Genomic DNA, 25,907 nt, shown 5'->3' with positions numbered 1-25,907 from the left:
TGATGTTTAACAGATAATTAGCGCTCGCATATCCATCCATCGCGTTAGATGCAGTAGATAGTAATAAAGTGCGATTAAAGTATCGCGTCTTATTACTTCGCATCGTGCGTGTTTTTTTAAACATCAATATTGCATGGGGAAAATAGGCTATTATTTAATCGCGTCCTCTGTTTTGTATATCTCAGGTTATTATCAAACGAATAACTTAATATTTGCATGTTTAACATATTGCAATCTTTTATTTCAGTCTAAGTTTTAAAAGCAGACGAGTTGTTACTAAACCACTACTCAATTAATCATTTAAAATAATGTATAACACGAGTTGTTTGGTGTATAATTTAACGCATCCATTAGCGCGTGTTTTTCCCCATGCAGGGTGTTTTTATTATCAGTTTTAATCTTAATATATGCTGATAATATCTGATTCTCCACTGCATTTCTTTTCTTCTGCTCTGAGATCATTCATTCCTTCATTTAGCCGAGCTGATGTAGTACATTGGCATTGTTAAAACAACAATGCCGCATTTCTCCGCGATCTCTCCGTGATCTTGACTGGAGTGTTTTCTGCTGTGTGTTTTGTGGAGACAGACAGAGATCATCTGTTTAAGTGCAGCGCTCATGTTTTATGGATCTGCGGGGATGAAATATGACCGTGGCGAATTTAAAAGGGTTCAACATTATTTAGACCTTCATCAAAACAACGAGAAAGCAGAAACGCGCCGTGTGAAATATGACGATGACTTTACACATTTTCCATTAAAACAATACGAGCTTAAATGACATAAATAACAATCCAGTTATTTATTCATTCTGTGGGTTAACAGATAAAATGATTGCGACAATGCGGGTTTTGCGGATATTATCTAGCCTATATTTGTTTTACATTTATAAACTTATTCATTAATATAGTGACTATTTTTTAAATGTGTCGCCCAAACAAATAACATAATTCAAACCAATTTAAAGTGGGATATTTGATTTCCGATTTCACCTGTAATTTTACATGAATCGCTTATTGTAATGTGGTTGTAACTACTAAATTTTCAAGCTCGTGACAGTAAAACAAAGTCAAAATAAAGACAATCTGCCAGAATAAAAATTAAAACGATAAGTTAAACCCCATTATGTTTAGTGAATTTATTATTATTATTATTACCCTTTATTTTCTTTGCTTTGCAGTTCTTAAAGGGAAACGGGTTATAATTGTAATAGTATTTAATTTTATGTTCAGGTCTTTGCAGACACCACTGTTATTACTGTGTGAAGTCTTTTACTTGTCTTTTTGCATTAGAATGAATACAAATGTATAAAATCAAGGTGTAATTAAGCTTTGAGTTGTGTGTAAACAAACATTATATTGCATTAACTCTCATGTTATCAGATGAAGTTGTAAGAAATAAACAATAAACTCTAATCCGAACTAAGTCCTACGTGTAAGCTATTTTTTATTTACACATTGCTGTTGTTAAAATATAAAATATGGTAGTAGTAATACAAATAATAGGCTAAAATAACTAGAGTTATAATGAACAGTAAAACATACATAAATCATAAATCATTTGCCATTTGTGACCGGCATTTGTCTTATAAAAACGGCATTAGAATAATAAGCTTGTTTTGATGAGTATCAGCTGCTGCTGTTTTTATGGCAGAGCATTTTATACTTATGCTTAAATCCCCTATTTTCAAATTAACAAACATGTTCATTCGTAATTTCTTAAAAAACGTAATAAACATGTTTGTGGACAGCGGCCGCTGTGCGTTGATTTACAGTGAAACAGCGACATCCAGCGGTCAACTGCAGAACTAAAGACGAGCGATTATCTATAAGCGAAGTTTTTTCTTAATCAAATCTCCTTTCATTAAGAAGAAAACACGACTGCTCAGTCTCTGGATGTTTATTTCTTTCTTTCTAATAAATATGAAACTGTTCTCTTCAATTAAAATCTGAACTCTACATTTTCTTTCATTCTGTTGCACACTTCAAGTAATTTCCATGTTTTCCAATATAAAACCTTTCCTCATTTTATCCCTTCTGTGAAAATATGAACAGTGTATTCAGGTACTACTGTTTTAAATGAACAAATATGCATTTCTTTCAAGAACTCAAATGTTGTTTGTAAGCAAAACAAATTTTGTAATTAATAAAATATTTTTACTCAAATCTAAATCTGACACTGTTGTTATCTTTAATAAAAGTCTAAAATGTATGCATTTTATTTTATTCTGTTTCATTCTTAACAGCCATATTTATTTATTTTATTTATACAAAACCTTTCCTTACTCTGTCTCCTACAAAAATAAGATCAATATATTGAGTTATTGCTGTTTAAAAATAAGCAAATGTGCATTTGAAAGAGTTATTCATCTGTTGTTTGCAAGAAAATTAATCTTTGCAAGAAAAGTAGAGCTTTGTCTCAAGATAAATTAATATAATTAATCAGAATCAGACATTTAATATGACATTAAACTAATTGTAATTGTTTTTGTGGTCAAATAACTATGAAACGCATCGTAATGCATTGTAATGCACAATATTGCTTTAATACCACAGCACACACACATATAGGATATATCAGGAATGCCTAAAGTTTTCCTATAAAAGGCAAAAAACCAAATGTCATTGAGAGCCGTGGGCCAAATGTAAATACTGTACAAAAGCAGGCACATCTCTCTTAATTAGGAGCTCAGCCAAAACCGCAAAAAGTGCAAATAAATGTAAATCAAAGGCGGCAACACCAAGGCTCCAAAAATACAAATTTATTAAATTAAAAAGGCTGACACAGAGCGCTCAGTGTCAGCCTTTTTAATTTAATAAATTTGTATTTTTAAGCCTTGGTGTTGCCGCCTTTGATTAACATCCAAATGTAAATACACCAAACTATTTTACATTAAAGTTGCCATGGGTAATTTCCTATTTTTTTTTCTTAATATTTAAAATTTTTTACTTTAAATTGTCTTATCCAATGCAGTATAACTTACAATAAAATGATAACTTCTAGCAAAAAAAACATAAACAGTCACAATTATAACACTGGAGTTTAATGCTGAATACAGTCAAGCAGAATCTGCCTCGGCCTTATTTTGTCCTCTATCTGTCAGGTGACCGTGTCTACATTAAAAAAAATCCGATTAATTTACATCATTTATTACAAAAATTTCATTTTAGTTTGCTTTTAACAAACATCAAAGGGTTACATTAAATTTGAATTGACAATACCAATAGTCTCAAACTGAACTCCTGGAGGGCCGCAGCTCTGCATAGTTTAGCTTCAACCACCTCCAACGCACACCTGCTGACTAGTCTTGATTAGATCATCTGTGTTTGATTAGTGTTGGAGCAAAACAGCGCAGAGCTGCGGCCCTCCAGGAACTGACTTTGAAATCTCTGCTCTAAACCCTCCCCATTATTCTCAGATGGTGGGCAAAATCAAAGGTTACCATGGGCCAACTTTGGCCAGCAAGCCGAAGTTTGGACATCTCTGGGCTTTATTCAGGGGCAGATTCAGGGATTTGTGGACCGTAAACAGAACACACAGTAATATGCACCCTTCGCATTTGTATTTAGCTGCCTTTTTCTTTTATCTCTCAGTCTGGATTTCTCCATTTTAAAGTGAATTCATAACTAAAAATACTGAATAAACGTTTGGTTTTGGTTTTGAAAACTAAATCTTCACCTGGTTTGACTGCTGGACTGATCCATGATTGTGAGTGGGGGACACATGTGCACAGATGTAATAATTAGGGTTAAATTGTATTTGTTGAACACGCACCAAACAAAACACACCACTAAATATCATCTCATATAATTTATAAAAACGTAAAGGTAATTATAGGGGCCCCTCAGATTTCCTGGGGCCCTAAGCGACCTCTCTAACTGGTTACATCCGCCCCTGACTACATACAGAGATTCATTTTAAAACTGAATTAATGTAATTATGAAACTGTATAAGGAAGAAAAGAACGAGCAGGGGAGAAGTGGTCTCCAACCACGTGACTGTATGTATTAAATCTCTCTGTAATCATGTTTTAGAAATGAAAACAACATTTTCCACAATATTAATGTGATTAACAATACAAAACACCAGTTCAAGCCCTTGAGCAGCACTGAATTCTACTAAATTTAGTAAAATCCTGCATGTTTTTCTCTAAAAACGTTCGTGTTCGACCGTAGAAAGAAAGAATAATTAAATATCTTGGCTGAGAAGCGAGAGAGTAAAGTAAATGAGCAAATGTTAATCGTGAACAGTGAAGTGGTGCTGCCGCCTTGTGGCCGACAGCAGAATTGCAGCGCACTTTCACAGTTATAATGGAGATGATTCATTTTCCTTTGGTGAAGTAGTCCTTTATTCATCAGGGGTCGCCACAGCTGAGTGAACCACCAACTATTCCAGCATATGTTTTACATAGCAGATACTCTTCCAGCTGCAATCCATCACTAGGAAACACTCATGCACACTTATTCACACACACACTCATACACTATGGCCAGTGTAGTTGATCAGTTCCCCTATAGCGCATGTGATTGGAATGTGGGGGAAACCGGAGCACCCGGAGGAAACCCACACCAACACGGGGGGAACTCCATACAGAAACACCAACTGACCCAGTTGGGACTCGAACCGGAGACCTTCTTGCTGTGACACCACTGAACCACCATGCCGACTAAAACATTGCATCCAAAAATAAAAGTTTGTACTAGTATATTTATTGTGTATGTAAAACACCTGCATGCATATATTTGAGGATATGCATTCAATATTTATTTACATTTAGATATAAAATGTGTATGATACAATTAATAAACATTTAAATGTCTTTGTAACAAAACAGTTTTGTTTCTATGTATGTTTGTTTGCTTGTGGCACATATGTATATTAAACATAACACACATACTGTATACACACACACACACACACACACACACACACACCTTACTAGTACCAGGTTGGCCCCTTTTTGCCTTCAGAACTGCCTTTAATCCTTCATGGCAGAGATTCAACAAGGCACTAAAAATATTCCTCAGAGATTTTGCTCCATATTGTCATGATAGCATCACACAGTTGCTGCAGATTTGTCGGCTGCACATCCATGATGCCAATCTCCCGTTCCACCACATCCCAAAGCTGCTCTATTGGATTGAGCTCTGGTGACCGTGGAGGCCATTTGAGTACAGTGAACTCATCGTCATGTTCAAGAAACCAGTCTGAGATGATTGAGCTTTATGACATGCTGCGTTATCCTGCTGGAAGTAGCCATCAGAAGATGGAGACACTGTGCTCATAAAGGGATGGACATGGTCAGCAGCAATACTCAGGTAGGCTGTGGCGTTGATGCTCAATTGGTACTAATGGACCCAAAGAAAATCTCCCCCACACCATTACACCACCACCACCAGCCTGAACCGCTGATACAAGGCAGGATGATCCATGCTTTCATGTTGTTGAGGCCAAATTGTGAGCCGAGCATCTGAATGTGTGAGCAGAAATGGAGACTCATCAGAGCAGCAACGTTTCTCCAATCTTCTATTGTCCAGTTTTGGTGAGTCTGTGTGAATTGTAGCCTCAGTTTCCTGTTCTTAGCTGACAGGAGCGGCACCCGGTGTGCTCTTCTGCTGCTGTAGCCCATCCGCCTCAAGGTTGGACGTGTTGTGTGTTCAGAGATGCTCTTCTGCAGAGCTCGGTTGTATCGAGTGCTTATTTGAGTTACTGTTGCCTTTCTATCAGCTGGAGCCAGTCTGGCCATTCTCCTCTGACCTCTGGCCTCATCAACAAGGCATTTGCGCCCACAGAACTGCCGCTCACTGGATATTTCCTCTTTGTCGGAGCATTCTCTGTAAACCCTAGAGATGGTTGTGCGTGAAAATCCCAGTAGATCAGCAGTTTCTGAAATACTCAGAGCAGCCCGTCTGGCAGCAACAACCATGCCACGATCAAAGTCTCTTAAATCCCCTTTCTTCCCCATTCTCATGCTCGCTCTGACCTGCAGCAGATCCTCTTGACCAGGGGTGTCCAAACAAGTTGGAGCTAAACTCTGCAGGGACACCGGCCCTCCAGGACCGAGATTGGTGACCCCTGGTCTCGACCATGTCTACATGCCTAAATGCAGTGAGCTGCTGTCATGTGATTGGCTGACTAGAAATTTGCGTTAACAAGCAGTTGGACAGGTGTACCTAATAAAGTGACCGCTGTTTATATATAATATATAGTGTATAAGTGTGTGTATACATAAACTGTATAAATATAGTGAGTGAGTGTGAGACTGTGTGTGTGAGTCTGTATTTAGATGTGTGTTAGAGAGGAAGAATGTGTGTGTGAGTGTTTGTATATAAATATGTATGTGTGTGTGAGAGAGAAGAGTGTGTAAAAGTATGCATGTTTTTGTGTGTGTATGTATGTACAGTATATATATATATATATACATGTCAGAGAGGGTGTGTGTGTGTGTGTGTGTGCTGCTGTCTTTTGTCCAGCAGGTGGCACCAGTCACCAGGTAAACCACTGTCAGCAGCATCGCCTGAAGAAACTCATCACTGAGCGCGGGAAACAGCGCTGTGACGTCACCGCTGTAGTCTCCGTCGGTTTCTGATCTTCACGCAGCGTCAGATCTGAACAGGATGAGCTTGAAAACAGCAGACATCGCTGGAGGAAACGCACACACGCACTCACTCCAGGTAACTGAGAGACCGAGAAATAAAAAGACACACACACACACACACACTCTGCACATAAACAAACTGCTGTGAAGTTTTAAAAGCACGCGTGTCTCCCGTTAGCGGCCTCTGATGGCGGACACCAGAACTGCAGCACTGCTGGAATGTATTTGTTTGTTTGTTTGTTGTGTTAATGGTTATTTATTTCACATCGAAGCGACATTCTGCCCTAAAAATAATGAAGTAACTGAGGTACATTAATTTATTCATTGCCATCTGTATAACAATGAACTCCCCTTTCAGACACTCAGGGCGAATGCAGTGGGCAACACCCAATAACATCTCGCACTGATTTAAAGAGCCCATATTATACATGAAATTGGGTCATATCTTGGTTGTAAGGGTCTCCAACAACAGTCTAATATGCATGCAAGGTCAAAAAACACTTTCATGGTCTTATAATCTGCATTTATTTTTACCTAATTATCCCAGCGACCCCCGAAAAAATCGTCCAGTGATTCATTTGTTCCCAAACCTAACTATTTTATTGAGCAAAAACCCCAAAAACTGTCGAGGAGATCACATAGCTTGTTTCACTCTGCTCTTTTCACAGACAGTGAAAAGGCTAGAGTCAACGAGGCAACTTTAATCACACATTACACTTGAGAAATGGAGGAAGAAACTCATCCTGACGTCCATCAGTAAGTTACTCTTTACTGATCCTTCCTTTACAAACGCAGATGAAGTCTTCTTTGTAGCATGTAGTTTGCAGAAGTTTCCAGAAGTTTCCAACTGCTTGGCTATAATGCTGAGGTTTCATCTCTGGGTAGAGAATCAATAATATCCATCTGCAGTGTGACTTCAATCGACCGACATGTTTGTGTGCGCTTGTTTTTTGGGTGTGTGTGTGTGTGTCTGGGTTTCTGCGTCAGAGGGCGGGGCCTCAGGTTTGAAATCTCCCGGGTTTGCGCGTGCACGTGAATAACTTGGTTTCGTTCGTACGTCATGGCGAAACACCTAATGACTCGGTATCAAGGCGACTCGTTTGAAGCACTATGAGTCGACTCTTTTATAGATGAATCAACAGTTTTAAACACTGTACACTAACAGATTTAAGCCTGAGCTAGCTACTTCACTTCACTTAGAGCTGTGTTACACACTACATGGAGGGGCATTTTCAAAAACCCATATTATGGGCTCTTTAAAACGTGTTTGACTTGCTCTGTGATGGAGAAACTAGAAGAAAACATTTCTCAGACAGCAAAACTGTGACCAAAGTCATGAAGTGTGCTACAGACTCTGTCAAATGAGCAGGATGATTATACAACACAAGAAACCTTTTTAGAAATTAAAATTAAGACACAATTATAATTTTTGTGTGTGTGAGTGTGTGTTTGCATGTGCTAGTGAGTATGCGTGTTTGAATGAGAAAGAGTGATTGTATATTTTTTTGAAATAATAAGACAGTATTGGAGATAATTTAAGTTGTAGACGTAACTTAAATAGATGTATAAAAAAATATATATATATATATATGTATATATATATATATATATATATATATATATATATATATATATATATGTATATGTATATGTATATATATATATATATATATATATATATATATATATATATATATATATATATATATATATGTACAGTTAAAGTCAGAATTATTAGCCCCCCTGAATTATTAGCCCCTCTATTTATTTTCCCCCCAATTTCTGTTTAACAGAGAGAACATTTTTTCAACTCATTTCTAAACATAATAGTTTTAGTAACTCATTTCTAATAATGGATTTATTTTATCTTTGTCATGATGACAGTAAATAATATTTTACTAGAAAATTTTCAAGACACTCCTATACAGCTTAAAGTGACATGTAAAGGCTTCACTAGGGTAATTAGGGTAACTAGGCAGGTTAGGGTAATTAGGCAAGTTATTGTATAATGATGGTTTGTTCTGTAGACTACAGAAAAAAATGTAGCTTAAAGGGGCTAATAATGTGTGTATACACACACACACACACACACACACACACACACACACACACACACACACACACACACACACACATATATATATATATATATATATATATATATATATATATATATGTTTATGTATATGTGTGTGTGTATATATATATATATATTGTTCCTGGAGGGCCGGTGTCCTGAAGAGTTCAGCTCCAACCCTAATAAAACACACCTAAACCAGCTAATCAAGCTCTTACTAGGTATACTAGAAACTTCCAGGCTGGTGTGTCAAAGTGAGTTGGAACTATACCGGCCCTCCAGGGCAGAGTTTGGACACCCCTGGCTTAAACCTTTAATCAAGAATATTTGTAATTTAATGAGAGAATATTAGCGAGAATTATTTACATTTTATTTTTAGAATTTATTTGCAAAATTGAGTTGTTGCATTATTCAGCACCTTTTTGCATCAACTGAGCAAACACAAAAATATGTTTGTCTAATAATAAAATATCAGTGAGAGTTACAGTTAGAATAAGAGAACTTTTGGATGATGAAGAAACGAGAAGAAAACATTTCTCAGACAGCAAAACTGTGACCAAAATATCATGAAGTGTGCTGCAGACTCTGTCAAATGAGCAGGATGATTATACAACACAAGAAACCTTTTTAGAAATTAAAATAAAGACACAATTGTGTGTGTGTGTGTGTGTGTTTGTGTTTGTGTTTGTGTGTGTGTGTGTGTTAGAAATGAGAGAACTTTTGAATTCAGTGAGAAAATAGAAATATTATCTTTTTTTTAGTGAGATTTACTTATATAATATATAATATTTAATATGTAATGCTTTTAGTGGTGTTTTAGTGGTAAGTGCTGTGGTCTCACAGCAAGAAGGTCGCTGGTTTGAGTCTCGGCTGGGTCAGTTGGTGTTTCTGTGTGGAGTTTGCATGTTCTCCCCATGTTGCTGTGGGTTTCCTCCGGGTGCTCCGGTTTCCCCCACAGTCCAAACACATGCGCTATATTCAGGAGAACTGGTCAACTAAATTGGCCGTAGTGTATGAATGTGAGTGTGTGTGGGAGTTTTTCACTACTTGGTTACAACTGGATGGGCATCCACTGTGTAAAATATATACCGGAATAGTTGATGGTTCATTCCACTGTGGTGACCCCTGATATATAAGGGACTAACCCGAAGCAAAATGAATGAATATAATACTTCTAGATGATGTTTGTTTATTTGATGATTTTTATTTCTCTCATTGCATAGTTTTACTGTATTGAGTGAGAGGTGTGTGTGTGTGTGTGTGTGTGTGTGTGTGTGTGTGTGTGTGTGTGTGTGTTTGTGCTCACAGTAATGTCCTCTGCTCTGACTGCTGACACTATATGAACCCTGTACAGTATATATGCTGTACAGCAGAGATATGATGCTGCAATAATAACTCCTGATCTCACCAGCGCTGATTTCCACTGTGTGTGTGTGTGTGTGTGTGTGTGTGTGTGTGTGTGTGTGTGTGTGTGTGTTAGTAACTCAGGGGAGCTTCAGTGGGATTTACTGTTCATATTGTGCGCAGACCCCCGAGATCAGCACTAACACAATGTAAATACATAAATAATAATAATAAAACTCCATCTTAATAGAATCTGAGCTGCTCTGCTCCATGCTGAAGATATGATGGAGACAGATGGAGCGCTTGTGTTCAGCTTTATGGAGGAACACACACGTTCATAGGCGCACACACACACACACACACATATTTGTGCTGTATCTCTTTTTTCACATCTGTAAACTGTGAAATAGATCAGTAAATGAGCAGTTTTCACTATTTTTTGATTTGTGTTTTTATTTTTCTTCATTTATTTCTGCTGTTGAGTTGTATTATCTTGATCTTGATCAACCTTTAACCTTGACAAGTAAAAAAAAGTGACTTGTATGGTCGTGTGTAATAGTCTGCAGTGCTGTATTGTGTGTGTTGGTGTTGTATATTACGCTACAGAAACCTTGTAATAAACTGCAGCACATTTTCTGTTATTTTACACACTTATTCCTCTAGATACTATTTCTGATGCATTATATTATTATTTTAGCCGACTAAAATGTCAATAAAAGTCACTTTGTTAAACTGTAGTTGAACTTTCAACATCAGAAGTGGACAGAGCAGAGATTTAAGACCTGAAATAAACACAAAGCACTTGAGAATCACAAAATACAGACGTTTTATTATAATAATATAGATTTATTTATATTTATTCATTCATATAATTATAATTTAATAATAATAGAAGTTATGCATTATATCAAATGTCTGAAATGTCAATATAAATCACTTTGTTAAACTGTAGAGTTGAATTTCCTTTTTACATTTTACAAACATGTCAAACAGCCACTATAAACTAATTAAAAAATGAATAAATGCAAAACAAAATAAAACCCAATTACTCCACTGAATGAGGGGCGGATTGTCTACTTTTATGCCACAATCTCAACGTTACAATTTAAGATTACAAACTGATGTGTTATTCAGTGGCGTAGCGCAAAATGCGGAGGCCCCCCTGCAGGGATCACCGATGGGGCCCCCAGTTTTCAAGGGGGTCGGGGGGGTTTGGGGGCGGCAGAGCCAGAGATATACACATATATCTATGATCGGGAGTTTTCCTGGATGTTAGTATTTTTATTTTTATTTCAATTATGAAAATTATAATTTTACATCACTTTTCTACATTGATGGATCAGTGACCGCACGGGCATTCCTGACAAAAAGCTTGTGTTTGTGTGTACAGAAATGTACTATTCACCCTCCCTGTTAAATTTGATCTAATCATGTCCTAAAACACAGCTCCTCTCCTGCTTTCACTGCTCATACTGATGGAGGGAGCGATTTGTTTGTGAATGAATCTCCATTATCAACGACTCCTTCACTAGCCGACAATAATACAAGTTTCTGGCAGCGCAGCATCTCGTTGTCATATTTCTTTTTCATTGTTTGCTGATTTTATTCAACAAAACTAGCATAAGCCGAGTATTTAGTGCGAATTGGAGCTACTTTGACTTATAGTGAATGCAGTAAGTGGCTGTATTATTATCAATAACGCTACCTGTTTAGCACAAATTTCAGAACATACAAAAACGTAAAAAACTTAATCCTACCTATGGAATGTTCTGCCTTTGTGCTTTGTTTTCTTTGTTTGCTCGTTACTACACTCGTAGACAGCGCTACAGTCCCGCATCTTCACGTAATTGTCTAGTGCGACTGAATGACTTTTGTCCTGGGAGCACTGTCCCAATGTGGCGGCGCTATTGACGCATGCTCAGGGTCCCTATACAATATCTAGTGTATATATCTATGTCACAAATTGAGGTGCGGGGAAAGGAGGCGGAGTGGAGCGACAACGCGGGGAATCCTTCACAAACTGAGGAGCGATCACAAACCGAAAGCGGCGAGAGCGTCAAAGTAGCCAGAAGTCATTCATTTTTTAACGAGAACCAGCGGCGAGAAACAGCGGCGCGTCTTCATTGGCTATGACGCGGTTCGGCGGCAAGCAATCAGAATGAAGTAGTCCACCGCTTGAGAGGTGTTCGGAGAACACAGACCTGTGAACTTTGGTTCCGTCCACAGTTGTTCCCAAGAGTTTGATTATTGCGGTTCCTGGATTTTCAATTTTTGAATATCGCGACGACGTGGGGCCCCCTAATCACGCGGGGCCCCCCCGCGGTGCGTGCCCTGCGGGCCCGTCCGCTACGCCACTGGTGTTATTATTGTCAAGAGCTAGCAAGGGTGGTCAGTCTAGATCCAGCTGGAAAGTTTTACATAATAAAAAAATGCTTACAAATTTTAACAAACGCTCTGTTAGGTCAGTGGGTGTTTCTGTGTGGAGTTTGCATGTTCTCCCCGTGTTGGTGTGGGTTTCCTCCGGGTGCTCCGGATTCCCCCACAGTCCAAACACATGCACTATATAGGGGAATTGGGTAGGCTAAATTGTCCGTAGTGTATGAGTGTGTGCGTGAATGTGTGTGTGGATGTTTCCCTGAGATGGATTGCGGCTAAAAGGGCATCCACTGCGTAAAAACGTGCAGGATAAGTTGGTGGTTCATTCCGCTGTGGTGACCCCGGAATAAACTAAGCCAATAAGAAAATGAATGAATGAGTGAATGGAAAGCGAGTGCATGTTTGTACCAAAACTAATATTGGATTTATTTTAAATGTGTGTGTGCGTATGAAACAATATCAATTGCACAAATAAATGACGGGGTTCTTCTCTAAAGAAGTAGTTCCTCCACCTTGTTTAAAGCGTGATTATGGGCGTTTTACGTTATAACTAATGTGGTTCAAGCGATGGATCTGCTACAGAGAAACTACAGTTTTGGAAACACTCGTCACTACATCGATATTTCCCCAAACGATGCATTGTGCTATGATATTTCAGCCGTGAGTTACGTCATTGTTTGGGAAACGCACCCCTGCTCAATAACAGGTGATGGTGCTATATAGATAGAGGTAATGGCTGAAAGAGAGAGAAATACTGAAGCCAAGAATGAGGAAAGAGCTGGGCATGTCCAGAACACAAGAGTTGAATGTTCAACATCAGAACTGGACAGAGCAGATAGATCAACATCCCATAATGCAATTCACCACCGCAAACAAACACTAAATAAGAGAACTGGGACCTGTTTCAGAAAGCAGGTTAAGTGAAAACTCAGAGTAGTTTAACCCTGAAATGAGAGAAACTCTGGGTTTTCCGTTTCAAAATCGCAGGTTTGTTAAACTCGAGAAATCAGGGTAAGTCAAGCCTGTTTCTGACAGAAAGGTAACTTTAACTCAGAGTCAGTTACTGTGGTCACTTACTCTGTGAATCTAACCTGGTCCGGAGCAGGTTTTATTCTCTAAACTCTGAGTTTCTGTCGGTCTCCTCCCCTTTTTTAAAGATGAAGCGTATTTCTCGCATTAGTCTTACATTTCCACACACCTATTTTAGAGCTCATTTTGGAGATGTGCATAAAAAAGATTGATGGAAACGTCATGATGCACATAACTTTTGAAAATACACATAATAAAACATGTGCATAACTGAGTAGGTTAAACTTTTATTTGATAAGATGCACATAAACTACGAAGTGCACTTAAATTGCAGTATGTACATTAAAAAAAAGTTTGTTAGAGATGATGATGAAAATGTGTGTAAATGGACAAACCAGCAGGCTGAGCACACTACAGAACATCTTAAATGTTGTTTTAGTCATTCTAAAATGCCTGAACTGTTTCAGTATTAGTGTATATTATTAATTACTTCCGAGCGTCTGGAGCGTGTCAAGATCTGGCTTCAAACGCCCCCACGTGTTCATTGTTTGTCAATTGTATTCTGAGGCGCAAGTCCATTAATTAAATAAAAAATCATTGACGCAGCTTCTTCTACCGCAGTAATTCTGTTTTTACTGTCGATATTTGGCGCAAGTTAATCAGGAAGTGACGATTGTGTTCTCTTCGACTCTTTGGATAAAAACGCTGCTTTATTTTTAGGCGTTATTCCAGTTTTGCACAAATTTATGTAAGCCTGTAATTTGATGGAAACACAGCTATTGCCTACATTTTTGTCACACACAGAACAAAGTCGCATACGAGGCTTGTCCTTTTTTTCATAAATAACTAACCTTCGACATGCACTGTTACTAGATTAATGGGATTATTATTCTGTCTAAATTATTTTATTACTGCTTACCTTCTTAATGTTATATCAACCTCTATCACTTGATCAATAAAAAGGCAGACACACAAGTGCCCTGTTAAATCTATTAAAACTGATAAACGTGTATAAAAGTTTAGAAAAAAAAGTATAAACGTCACACATTACATTACTTTATTATACTTAAAATGTTTAAATACTTAAAATTAAAAATTACGCATTAACTTGAGCAGCTGTTTTCCCACGCTGTCTCTGTTTCACTGATGGCTGCTTCTTTTTAAATATATACGCTCATATTGGCTATAATGTTGCACGAGCAGATCAAGTTCAGCTGGAGAAAGAAATGCTGATCTCTTTTTTTAAGATGTTGCCATAGTCACTCGTAATGTCTGCGCTCCATTGATAATGCCTTTTTATAGTCACGGTGCGCGCGCTTAACTCTGAGTTGGTCTACTCAAAGTTGATTGACCCAGCTCAGATCAGCTGTTCTGAAACCGAAAACTCAGAGTTTTTAATCTCTCGGTAAATCAACTCAGAGTTCAAGTTTAAACTCTGAGTTGTTTGAACCTCCTTACTGAAACAGGCCCCTGTTCACTAACAGATGTTTTGTACAGAGCAGTCTTTGGTTTAGTGTTAGAGGTGTTTTACGCTGCTTCTGTGTGTCCTTGACTGATCTGTGCTGGTGAAGAGTAATGAAGAGCTCCCGATGGGGAAATTGGTGATTTACTGCTGAAAGTAGAGCAAACTGAAGGAGATCAGCTTGAGGAGCAAAGAGCAATAATCCAGCATAACACGACCTATAACTGACCCACAACAGCAAAAAACTAACCCTAATGATCAGAGTCAAAGGACTGCACACAACTCAAGCTCTCACACTCCTGAATCAATTATTTCAACAATTTCTGTTTAACACAGAGCAGATTTATCCACACATTTCTAATCATTCAGTCATTTTCTTTTTGGCTTAGACCCTTTATTAATCCGGGGTCGCCACAGCGGAATGAACCACCAACTATCCAACACAATTTTACACAGTGGATGCCCTTCCAGCTGCAACCCATCTCTGGGAAACATCCACATGCACTCATTCACACTCGTACACTACGGATAATTTGGCCAGTTCCCCTATAGCGCATGTGTGTGGACTGTGGGGGAAACCGGAGCACCCGGAGGAAACCCATGCGAACGCAGGGAGAACATGCAAACTCCACACAGAAACACCAACTGACCCAGCCGAGACTCAAACCAGTGACCTATTTCACCACTGCGTCGCCATATTTCTGATCATAACAGTGTTAATAACTCATCTCTAATAACTGATTTCTCTTTGTCATGATGACAGCACATAATATTAGACTAGATATTCTTCACTAGTAATCAGCTTAAAGTGACATTTAAAGGCTACACTAGGGTAATTAGGAGAGTGGTCTGGCTGCAGACTCGGTGCAGTGCAGTCTGAGCTGCATTCAATGCTTTTTAATGTGCTCACCTAACCCCACCTGTCACAGTGACGTTACTCACTCCATTGAGTGCATTGAGTCTGACATTGCATCGCTGAGTGATGCAGGCTCAGCTTGCATATTAAGGCTGCATCCAGATACTATTGTTAATTAGGGTAAAGTTAGGGTAATTAGGCAAGTCATTGTATAACAGTGGTGTGTTCGGGAGACAATCCAAGACTAATGTTGCTGAAGGGGCGAATAATATTGACCTTAAAATGGCTTTGAAACAATTAAAAACTGCTTTTATTCTAGCTGAAATAAAACAAATAAGACTTTCTCCAGAAGAACAAATACTGTGAACAATTTTAAACATCATTTGGGAAAAAAAGAAATTCACAGGACAGCGAATCATCCTGACTTAAACTGTGTGTATGAATGGGTGATGTAGAATTGTCTGCAGGATAAACCTTCTATTATTTTTCAAAAACAACTATTTTACAAAAACAGATTTAAATAAAAACACAATTTATGTCCACTTATCCCTAAACACAATGTTTATTTAACTGTATTTATGGACATTTAGGCCCAATCCTAATTCTCCCCCTCAGCCCCATATATATATATATATATATATACAGTTGAAGCCAGAATTATTTGCCCCCTTTGAATTTCTATTTTTTTTTTTGCTTTTTTAATATTTCCCAAATGATGTTGATCAGAGCAAGGACATTTTCACAGTATGTCTGATAATGTTTTTTTTCTTCTGGAGAAAGTCTAATTTGGTTTATTTCGGCTAGAATAAAAGCAGTTATAATTTTTTTAAACACCATTTTAAGGACAAAATTATTAAAAAAAAAATGTATTTTTATTTTGACAGTCTACAGAACAAACCATCGTTAAACAATAACTTTCCTAATTACCCTAACCTGCCTAGTTACCCTAATGCTCCAACCTAGTGAAGGTTTAAACTGTAAAAAAGTTTCTTGAAGAATTCATTCATTCATTTATTTTCTTGTCAGCTTAGTCCCTTTATTAATCCGGGGTCGCCACAGCGGAATGAACTGCCAACTTATCCAGCAAGTTCGCAACCCATCTCTGGGAAACATTCACACACACGTACACACACACACACACACACACACACACACACACACACTACGGACAATTTAGCCTACCCAATTCACCTGGGTCAGTTGGTGTTTCTGTGTGGAGTTTGCATGTTCTCCCCATGTTGTGTGTGAATTAGTGTGCATGGGTGTTTCCCAGTACTGGTTTGCAGCTGGAAGGGCATCCGCAGCGTAACACATATGCTGGAATAGTTGGCGGTTCATTCCACTGTGGCAACCCCTAATAAATAAGGGCCTAAGCTAAACAAAAATTAATAAATGAATGAACATGGCATGTGGAGTCTGCTTTGAGGTTAGCATCTGGAGCTAAAGTACAAAATGCTGGACAATGTCACCTCTGTTATGGTCACCTCTGTTATGGTCACCTCTGTTATGCACTTATTTGTATAAATTTATTACATTAAGTTATTTGCTTAATTGGCACACAGACAAAAACACAGCTTCTTGTTCTATTCTCAAACTCTTGACTGAATAAATCAGCTTCATGAGTGAATCATAACAGCAGGAATATTAAGCTGATATCTGCCACTGGAGCAGAGCAAGTGTGTATTTCTCAGAGGAACAAGAAAACCTCAGGCATTACAGAGATAGATGGAGCCTCCAGCAGGAAACTATTACTCTTTCTCCTGATGGTTATTCCTTTGGACATTTTTAATAAAAGTCAAAAATCCATTTTTATTTAATTTGTAATGATAAAAAAGGTTTTGGCTGCTCCTTTTAAGCATCACTATTTACTGAACAATACACTGGAGAAAAATGATGTAAAATCAAACATTTTAAATCAAGCTGAAATGAAATGAAATGCATATTATATAAAAAAGACAAACTAAATGAAACGGAGAAAACCTGCAGTGCAATAAAATGAATCAATCTGGAATTAACAAATTAACAAGGTCAACCTTGGTTATATAGCGCCTTAAACAACATGAATGTTCAGCAAAGTGCTTCACAAACATGGCAGGCAACAATAATAAACAGCAAAACAGGACAATATATGCTACAATACAATTTAAAAACTACAAATAAATAAATAACAATATACAATAATAAACAAATAAATACAATAATAATAAATATCTGTGTAGTCAATGAGTCCTAAAAACACTACAGTACAAGTGCAGTATACAACTACTGCAGTACATGTTAAATAGTTTATTGCACTTAGGTACGTAAGCATTAAAAGTTAACTTTAGTGTTGTTATGGATTGCAGAAGGGTCTGACATTAACTTTGTTGATCACCAGCCAGTGGCTAGTAGTTGTTCAACATTATTAGCTGCTCTTCATTTTCCCTAGCCACATTTTTGTTGTTGTGAAAATATATTTTAAGTGCATAAATTTGACTGTGGCATGCTATAATCACTTGATTTAGATTTAGATGCTGTGTCCACATGCCTCCTCATTCATTTCAGTTGTGTGGGTTGTGTATGAGCTTGCTCAGTGAGCATGAGCAAATGGGTTGTGGTTTCATAGTGTCATGTTACAATCAGTTTTAATTAGTGCTATCAATTGATTAAATTAAATCAACTAATCAATCACACCTTTTTTTCCAATTAATCATGATTAATCACATTTAAAAGACTGAAATTTGTAATTTTGGCTATTCAAATGTAAAATTAATGTAAACACAAGACATAAACTATTTAAATTCAAAATATAATTGTTTATTAGAATTTTTTGTTTAACTTGTAACACAGATTTCTTCATGTAAACAACAAACCCACAATAAACCATCAAGATCCTGGCATGACAGCCGTATTTATTACAGGAATTAAAACACAGGCATGTTAATGCCATCTGAATTTCAAAACAATCAATGCCAAAACAAATTTCCAAGTTGGATTCTAAGTGGACTGCAAAAAAAAATGCCAAAATACAGGCATTACAGATATGGAAAATGGAAAATTATAATAATAATAAAGTATTGAATACAAACAATTGTACTCATTATAAAGTTGTATTGCTAAGTCCTTTTTGTATTGCTTATAGTATTTTGCTTAGTCCTTTACATTCAGTCAGTTGCTAAAACAGTTCAGTCTGTCGACATTATCAGGGGACAATGTGGACCTTTTCTTTTGAATGATGTGAGCTGAGAGTGAGTACAGTCTCTCATAAGCAGGATCATTGAATCAGCATATGCATTTCGTTGTCTAATTTTGGTTCCACTGGTGCTGCGACAAGAATGTAAGAAGCATCAAGGCGTACATCAAAGGCACCCACAGGTACTCGTTGTGTCACACCAAAGACAAATTCTTACAGGGACTTTGGTCACACCATCTCTAAACATTTTAAGAACTTTGAGGGATATGACCATCGGTGATACAACCATTGGTGACACCAACGGCGATGTTTAGGCATTTGATCTTGCTGCTAGGAAATACGCACACCCACACCCACGCACCCACGCACGTATACACACACACAACGCATGCAGGACAGCGCAGCTGGAGCAACTCTGACACATCAACGTGAAGCAGACATTTTCAAAAGTTGCGTTTAAGGGGGAAACACGTCAAACTTAATGAAACATTTGAGGGCGTATGGAATCCACTTAAAGCCAGAGAAATGCACTGTCTTGTCTTTGACAGCTCGCGGCATCTTCTGAGTTTCACTGTGTACATTTACATGGACACCAATACTCTGCTTTTAATATGATTAAGATAATACTCTGATTAAGAGTCGACCATGTAAGCAGCGATTTTTGATTACCTTTAAGGTCCACCGAAATCACGAAATGCAGAGGTTTTTTTTTTCCGTTCGCCATGCGCTATCAAATCCATTAAAACAAAAGTCGAAAGATTGAAAATTAAACATAAGAAATTTGATGAAACTTTGGAGGAAACGCTGGAGAGCCTGGTGATGCGACATTAATTGTTTTATACTGAAATGTCCTTCTAAAAGTGCTTCCTTGGTCTTATCCATATTTCTTTGCATGTTAAACACACGTCGACCACAACAGGAAAAAACTGCAACTGTGTTAATCGCGCTAATTTTTTAACGCGTTAAATATTTCAAATTAACTGCATGCGTTAACGCGCTCATTTTGACCGCACTAGTTTTAATTTCACATGACCTTTCAGAGCTCAACATTGAAGATTTACCAAATTTATCTCTGACCACACTAAACATAAATAAATATTTATTATTAGCCACAAATTTTAAATATGCCAAAACAAGCTAAATATAGCTGTGTACTGATACTTTTTTAAACAAAACATTTCTCACAAAAAACAATTGACATTTAAATAAAATTATTATTGTCATGTATCTAAAAAATGCACAGTAATCTGTCCTGGCTAAGGGTCCCAGATCAGCAGTTAACTAATCATAAATGGCGAGATAATCTCCTATTTAAGCATTGTTATTGTAAAAAAAAAAAGATAATTAAACCATTAACAAAAATAACTGTAAGCAAAAGGAAGCAGGTGAAAAACATACCGTGTGTGAGAATGAAAGGATGATCACACACACATGGTTAACGTTAGGCCAATAATCTGTTCAAAGAACGTTTAAAGCGAAAGCAACTGGTGTTGCTTACAAAAGACAAATCTGGAGCTCTTGAAAGCAGCGAGACTGTGGGTGCAGGAGCAGAACTTTTTGTCTAGTTTCTTTGAAAGAGAACCGATCACATCAGTTGCGTTTCTAGGTATGGTTGCTTCACGCAAGGAAACAGGAGCGCGCGTGCGTTTTAAACAGTCGCGCAAATCACCTCAGCTGTTAGCGCAAGTGATCATCTTCTCATTCAGTATTCACCTGCTTTCTTTTGCTCGCGCGAACACAATCCATCATGTTGGCTTGAGAAAGCCAACATACTGTTATGCTACTCTGTCCTTGAAAACAAACGTATGTCCTCCTAGGCCGCTCATGCCACAAGGCCCAAATGTGGTCAAAATGTGCTTTCTGCATTCAAGATTGTTGCTATATCTCCTCATGCCTGTAAGACTTGTTGTTTTTTAAATAAAAAATGTTAAATATTAAATTTTTATAACCCGGGCATATAAAAAAATTATACAAGCCCCAATTTTGGCCAAAAGCTGTATTTAGATGCGTTAGATTTTGTTGCTATCACTTTAAGGTTTATCAGACTTATAGTTTTTTAATAAATAATTTTTAAGCATTATTTTTCTCAAAATATGGCAAGCCATTTTTGACTTAAACTCCATATTTTTTACTGATATGGCAAGCCATTTTTGCATGTGTCACTTTCATACTTATTAAGCGTTGTATTTTCAAAAAAATACGGCAAGCCATTTTTACATAATGTTCATTCCCTTAGTCCCTTTATTAATCAGGGGTTGCCACAACGGAATGAACCGCCAACTTATCCAGCATTTGTTTTACACAGCCCTTCCAGCCGCAACCCAACACCAGGAATACATAATGTTCAAGTCCAGTTTTTGACACTCATAAAGACTGTCATAGAAACATCGGGGTTGATTTAGATTACTCATATTCCCAAGAAGCTTTGATGTATCATCACTAACCTGTCAAATGTTCCCATAGCAATAAAACAGTGTAACCTAGCAACCATTTAAAAACAGCAATATCTCTACATCAGAACATCGTAGGGACCTGGGCATTGGCTTGTTTGACTCATGCTAGCAAATGGGACTTCCTGTGTACTATGCATGGTAACAATGATAATGGAAGCCAAGTGCTAATAACGATTAGCTACATGCTATGAATGATTATCTAAATGCAATAACATATGCTAGAAATGCCTACTAAGTATTAGCATTTAATCAAACATGTACACGAGCATTGCCATTTAGCAACTGCTTAGCAACCACCTAACAATGCCATAAACGTTTTAGCAACTGCCTAGCAACCACTGCCATTCCCAGTCCTTACGCAGTCACGTTGGCTTTCTCAAGCCAACATCAAAGTTTATCAATGAACTTTAGGTTCTAGTTTTATCTGTTGTGCTGCTTCTCGATTCTAAGATCGCATTTGCCACGTATTAGGCCATCCTTATTGTCGAACCCTGCTTTTAAGAAAACGAAAATGTTAAAATAATTTTCAACCAGCCAAAGTGGCTAGTGGAGGTGTCTGTCTAACCCGGCCAGCTAAAATCTACCCACATTTGTCAGGTTGGCAGGTGTTAATGTCAAGCCCTGTAATGCAGTATTGTAGATGTATTTCTGTAGTTAAACTTCTGAAAAGAGCAATACAACATATTGTGGTAGAATTACAACTGAAGTACTGAAACCTGATTTGGAAACCATTGTCCACCGAGCAGGAAAAGTAGTAGCTACTACAGTTGTATTGTAGAAGTTAAGTTGTATTGCAGTAGCAGTACTGCATTATAGTCGTTGTATTGCAGTTGGTTGTATTGTAGTACTTCAGTTGTATTGCAATAATAATGCAATATACTTAAATAACACAGTTTTTTTTTGTGTCCAGAAACGGCACTTTCCAGAAGTTCACTAAAACTGCAGGATTCTTTTTTTAAACTGCAGTAATTGTGTTTTAAATGTGTGCAGTTTATTCAACGTTCCTTCAGTTGTGCTGCAGATTTAGTGCTGTTGGACTTTATTTATATGGACTTTATTATGTTTATTTCTTATTATCCTGCAATTGTTTAGTTGCATTGTGCCACAGTTATGCTTGTATGCAGGCTACTGCTGCTGTGCTGATGTTATTTTTTATTATTTGTTTTTGCAAATAAACTCTTAAAATTGTAATTAGAAAATGACTTGAATTGAAAAAAGTCCAGAATATTCTTGGAAGATGTTGAAGAACAAACCCTTTGTAACACAAGTGCAGCACAGTTCTCACCGCAGCAGTGGCATATTAGACTACAGCAGCTCACGTGCAGTATAGACGGAGTTTACTGCAACTTATACTGCGGTTGAACTTTACTGTACTGTGTTTGAACTGTGATTATGCTTCATTGTATCGCAAGTTTACTGCAGTTCTGCTTCTATATACTGCTGCTGCGCTGCTGTTTTACTTCAGTTTACTGCAGTTATTTTTTGTAAGGGAAAAGGAGTCAATAGGTCCAGCATGTGTGTGTGCATGTGTGTGTGTCTGTCTGTGAGTGTGCGCATTAATATGTGTGTGTGTGTGTGTGTGCGTGTGTGCACCTGGTGTAGTCATCGTTGTCCTTGTGTGGTCGTTGTTTTGTTCCTCTTGAGTAAATCAGCGTATAAATCATCCAGAAGGCAGAGGAAATGTAAAACTGTAGAATATTCTCTGTGAAGGCTGACTTTAGGGCTGTGTGTGTGCGTGTGTGTGTGCGTGTGTGTGTGTGTGCGCGCACATGTGCATGTGTGTGCATATGTGTGTGTGACTATAGTGTATGTGTCTCTGTGTTTTTCTCCCTCCTGTGTGTTTGTGTATCTTTGTGTTTATGTGTGTGTGTGTGTTTGTGTCAGTGTGAGTGTGTTTCTTTCTGTGTGTGTTTGTGTATGTGTGCATTTCACTGTGCTTTTGTGTGTACATGCGTGTGTGTGCATGTGTGTGTTTGCATGTGTGTTTCTTTGTGTGTGTGTGTGTGTGTGTGCGTGACTGTGTGTGTGAAAATAATGTACGTGTCTCTGTGTATGTTTATGTCTCTTTGTGTTTGTGTATACATGTGTGTTTCTTTCTCTCTCTCTCTCTGTGTGTGTGTGTGTGTGTGTGTGTGTGTGTGTCGCTTTGTTCTCTGTCAGCTGGAGGTCAGTGTGTGTCCACATCAGGAGTGTGTATTTAGCTATAAACTCTGCTGGGAGTGTGTGTGAACTGTGTTTTCAGTGTGATCATGGAGGTATTAGAGAGTGTGTGTGTGTGTGTGTGTGTGTGTGTGTGATGATGACACACACACACTCCTTGTCTCATCTTTACACCTCAGCAGTTAATCAATTCATTCATTTTCTTTTCAGCTTAGTCCTTTATTAATCAGGTGTCACCACAGAGGAATGAACCGCCAACTATTCCAGCATATGTTTTATACAGCAGATGCCCTTCCAGCTGCAACCCACTACTGAAAAACACCCATACACACTCATTCACACACACACACACACACACACACACAAACACACACACACACACACACACACACACACACAAACACACACACACACACACACACACACACACACAAACACACACACACACACACACACACACACACACACACACACACACACAAACACACACACACTCAAACACGACGGTCATAGTTTTCTAGCGCCTCTTATTTGCCTTAGTTAAATCCTATAACATGCTAATTAGATGTGATACCAAGTTCAAGTATTCGCACATACATACGGTTTTTGCATTTTTTTTTTGTTAGTTCTTAGGTGGAATATTTGATACCGCATGTCGTATAAGAGGAAAATCCTCTGCATTTCTCTGTAACTCAGATGCACTCGGTAGGTCAGAAAACCGTGTGTGTGTGTGTGTGTGTGTGTGTGTGTGTGTGTGTGTGTGTGTGTGTAGACTATCCTGTCACAAAATGCGGAGAAAATTCAACACGACGGTCGGTAATAGTTTACTTGCAGTGTTCACATTTACACTCGAAGAGCAGCATTTACAGCGGATCTTTCAGTCCATAATATTGTAGTGATATTAGTGTAAACTAAGTAACTTAGAAATCATTTTGACTAAGGTCTGTCTTTAAACACTGAAAGAGTACTGCTGACCATACCAACTATAACTTTGCCTCTGAATGAACAAAGAAAGGGCGCTGATCACACACTTACCGAATCTGTAGAGACAGAACAATCAACACCAACTGGAGATGCGTCTTTATTAAGAGGAGACGAGCAGCAAATCCGGATCTCACCATTTCCAGATGCGAAAAGCTCTTGAGTAAAACAAATGTATATCTGCCGCGTGTCGTGTGCACTCATCCACATGTGAGACCAGCTGCACTCTCAAAGCTGGAAAATAAAAACAAAACCTTCCCTGCAGCACATTATAAAAGCAACAATGGCGACCTGTATCTCCAAACAATTCTTATTCTTCTCCCACTTCTTTTGGCAACACGACATGTGTCGTCTCTCTGTCGTCTGACTACTGTTTCAGGTACAAAAAGTCTTGGAAGTCATCATGCATATTAATGAAGTTGCACCGCGTACACAATGGAGCGCGCTGGTTTGAAGCAAGCCTTATTCATGAATCAATGCAACACACTCAGGGTGCGTTCACACCTGTGAATCGATTCAGTTGTTCCGAAACAGAGATTAAAATTGTTACATTGTTGCTCTTTGCTCTTGGAGCGGTTCGCTTTCACACTGCAAAGTTTCTAATCGGACCAAAAGAGCTAAAACAAGTCACGTGTGAGTAAACTCTCCTCACATTGGTCAGAGTGTCAGGGTTTATTTTGCAGCGTCCCGCTCAGCTGTCAGGAGAGGTGGTGGTTTGGTGGTGATTGACAGGGTGCGCGCGCGATGTGTCTGAGGAGAGATGCGGTGGGGAGGGGTGAGAAGGGTGCGCGACAATGCCTATTTGAGGACTGGGAGAGAGACGCGAGATTACCGGGAGATCATCACTCGTTTGCGGGCATCCGGAGACTCGCGAAACTTTCCGCCCTACTCATAATTCTCTCTTCATATAGCCGTAAGCCTATTACATATCATAAAACACTGTGATATAACCGCGCTCGGATCGGATTGCTTTCTCAATGCAATCGAACCACTCCAGGGTTCGTTTCAATCGAGCCGAGACCACCTCATTCAAGCCATCTCAGAGCGATTACTTTGGCGCGGAACAGAGCGCGATTGCCCTGTTCACATATGCCAAACGAACCGCGCTAACTGGGCAAATGAGACACGTTCCGAAACAAACGTGTAGGTGTGAAAGCACCCTCAGAGACGTAATAAGGCACTCCCAGGTACAGACGTCCAGTCTACACCTGGAATATACGCTAAGATCTTATGGCCGTGACGCAGCTTCATATATTTGTTTCAGACTGGAAGTACAAATTTGCTCGAAATAACACAAAAACCACAGATTTTCACTTGCTAGTGAGATATAGGTGTCCTCATAGTGTTTATAGCAGTGTGGGACACATATACCACTGTCAACAGCTCAACATGTGTTCTGG

The 25,907-nt window shown here is 38.3% G+C and overlaps 1 long non-coding RNA gene across 1 annotated transcript in view; it reads left to right on the top strand.

Annotated features, from left to right (window-relative positions):
- The first annotated feature begins 6,550 nt into the window (after window positions 1-6,550).
- LOC141377087 (uncharacterized) overlaps window positions 6,551-25,907 on the top strand; it is a 47,121-nt gene continuing 27,764 nt past the window's right edge. Inside the window, exons 1-2 of the long non-coding RNA XR_012389038.1 lie at window positions 6,551-6,673; window positions 7,266-7,353. This is a non-coding gene — a long non-coding RNA (uncharacterized lncRNA). The remainder of the gene's footprint in view (window positions 6,674-7,265; window positions 7,354-25,907) is intronic.

This window comes from Danio rerio, chromosome 13, assembly GCF_049306965.1.
Source record: "Danio rerio strain Tuebingen ecotype United States chromosome 13, GRCz12tu, whole genome shotgun sequence".
In the NCBI taxonomy this organism is placed as follows: Eukaryota; Metazoa; Chordata; class Actinopteri; order Cypriniformes; family Danionidae; genus Danio; species Danio rerio.
Note: the sequence above shows the minus strand (reverse complement) of the source record. Positions and strands in the feature narration are given on the sequence as shown.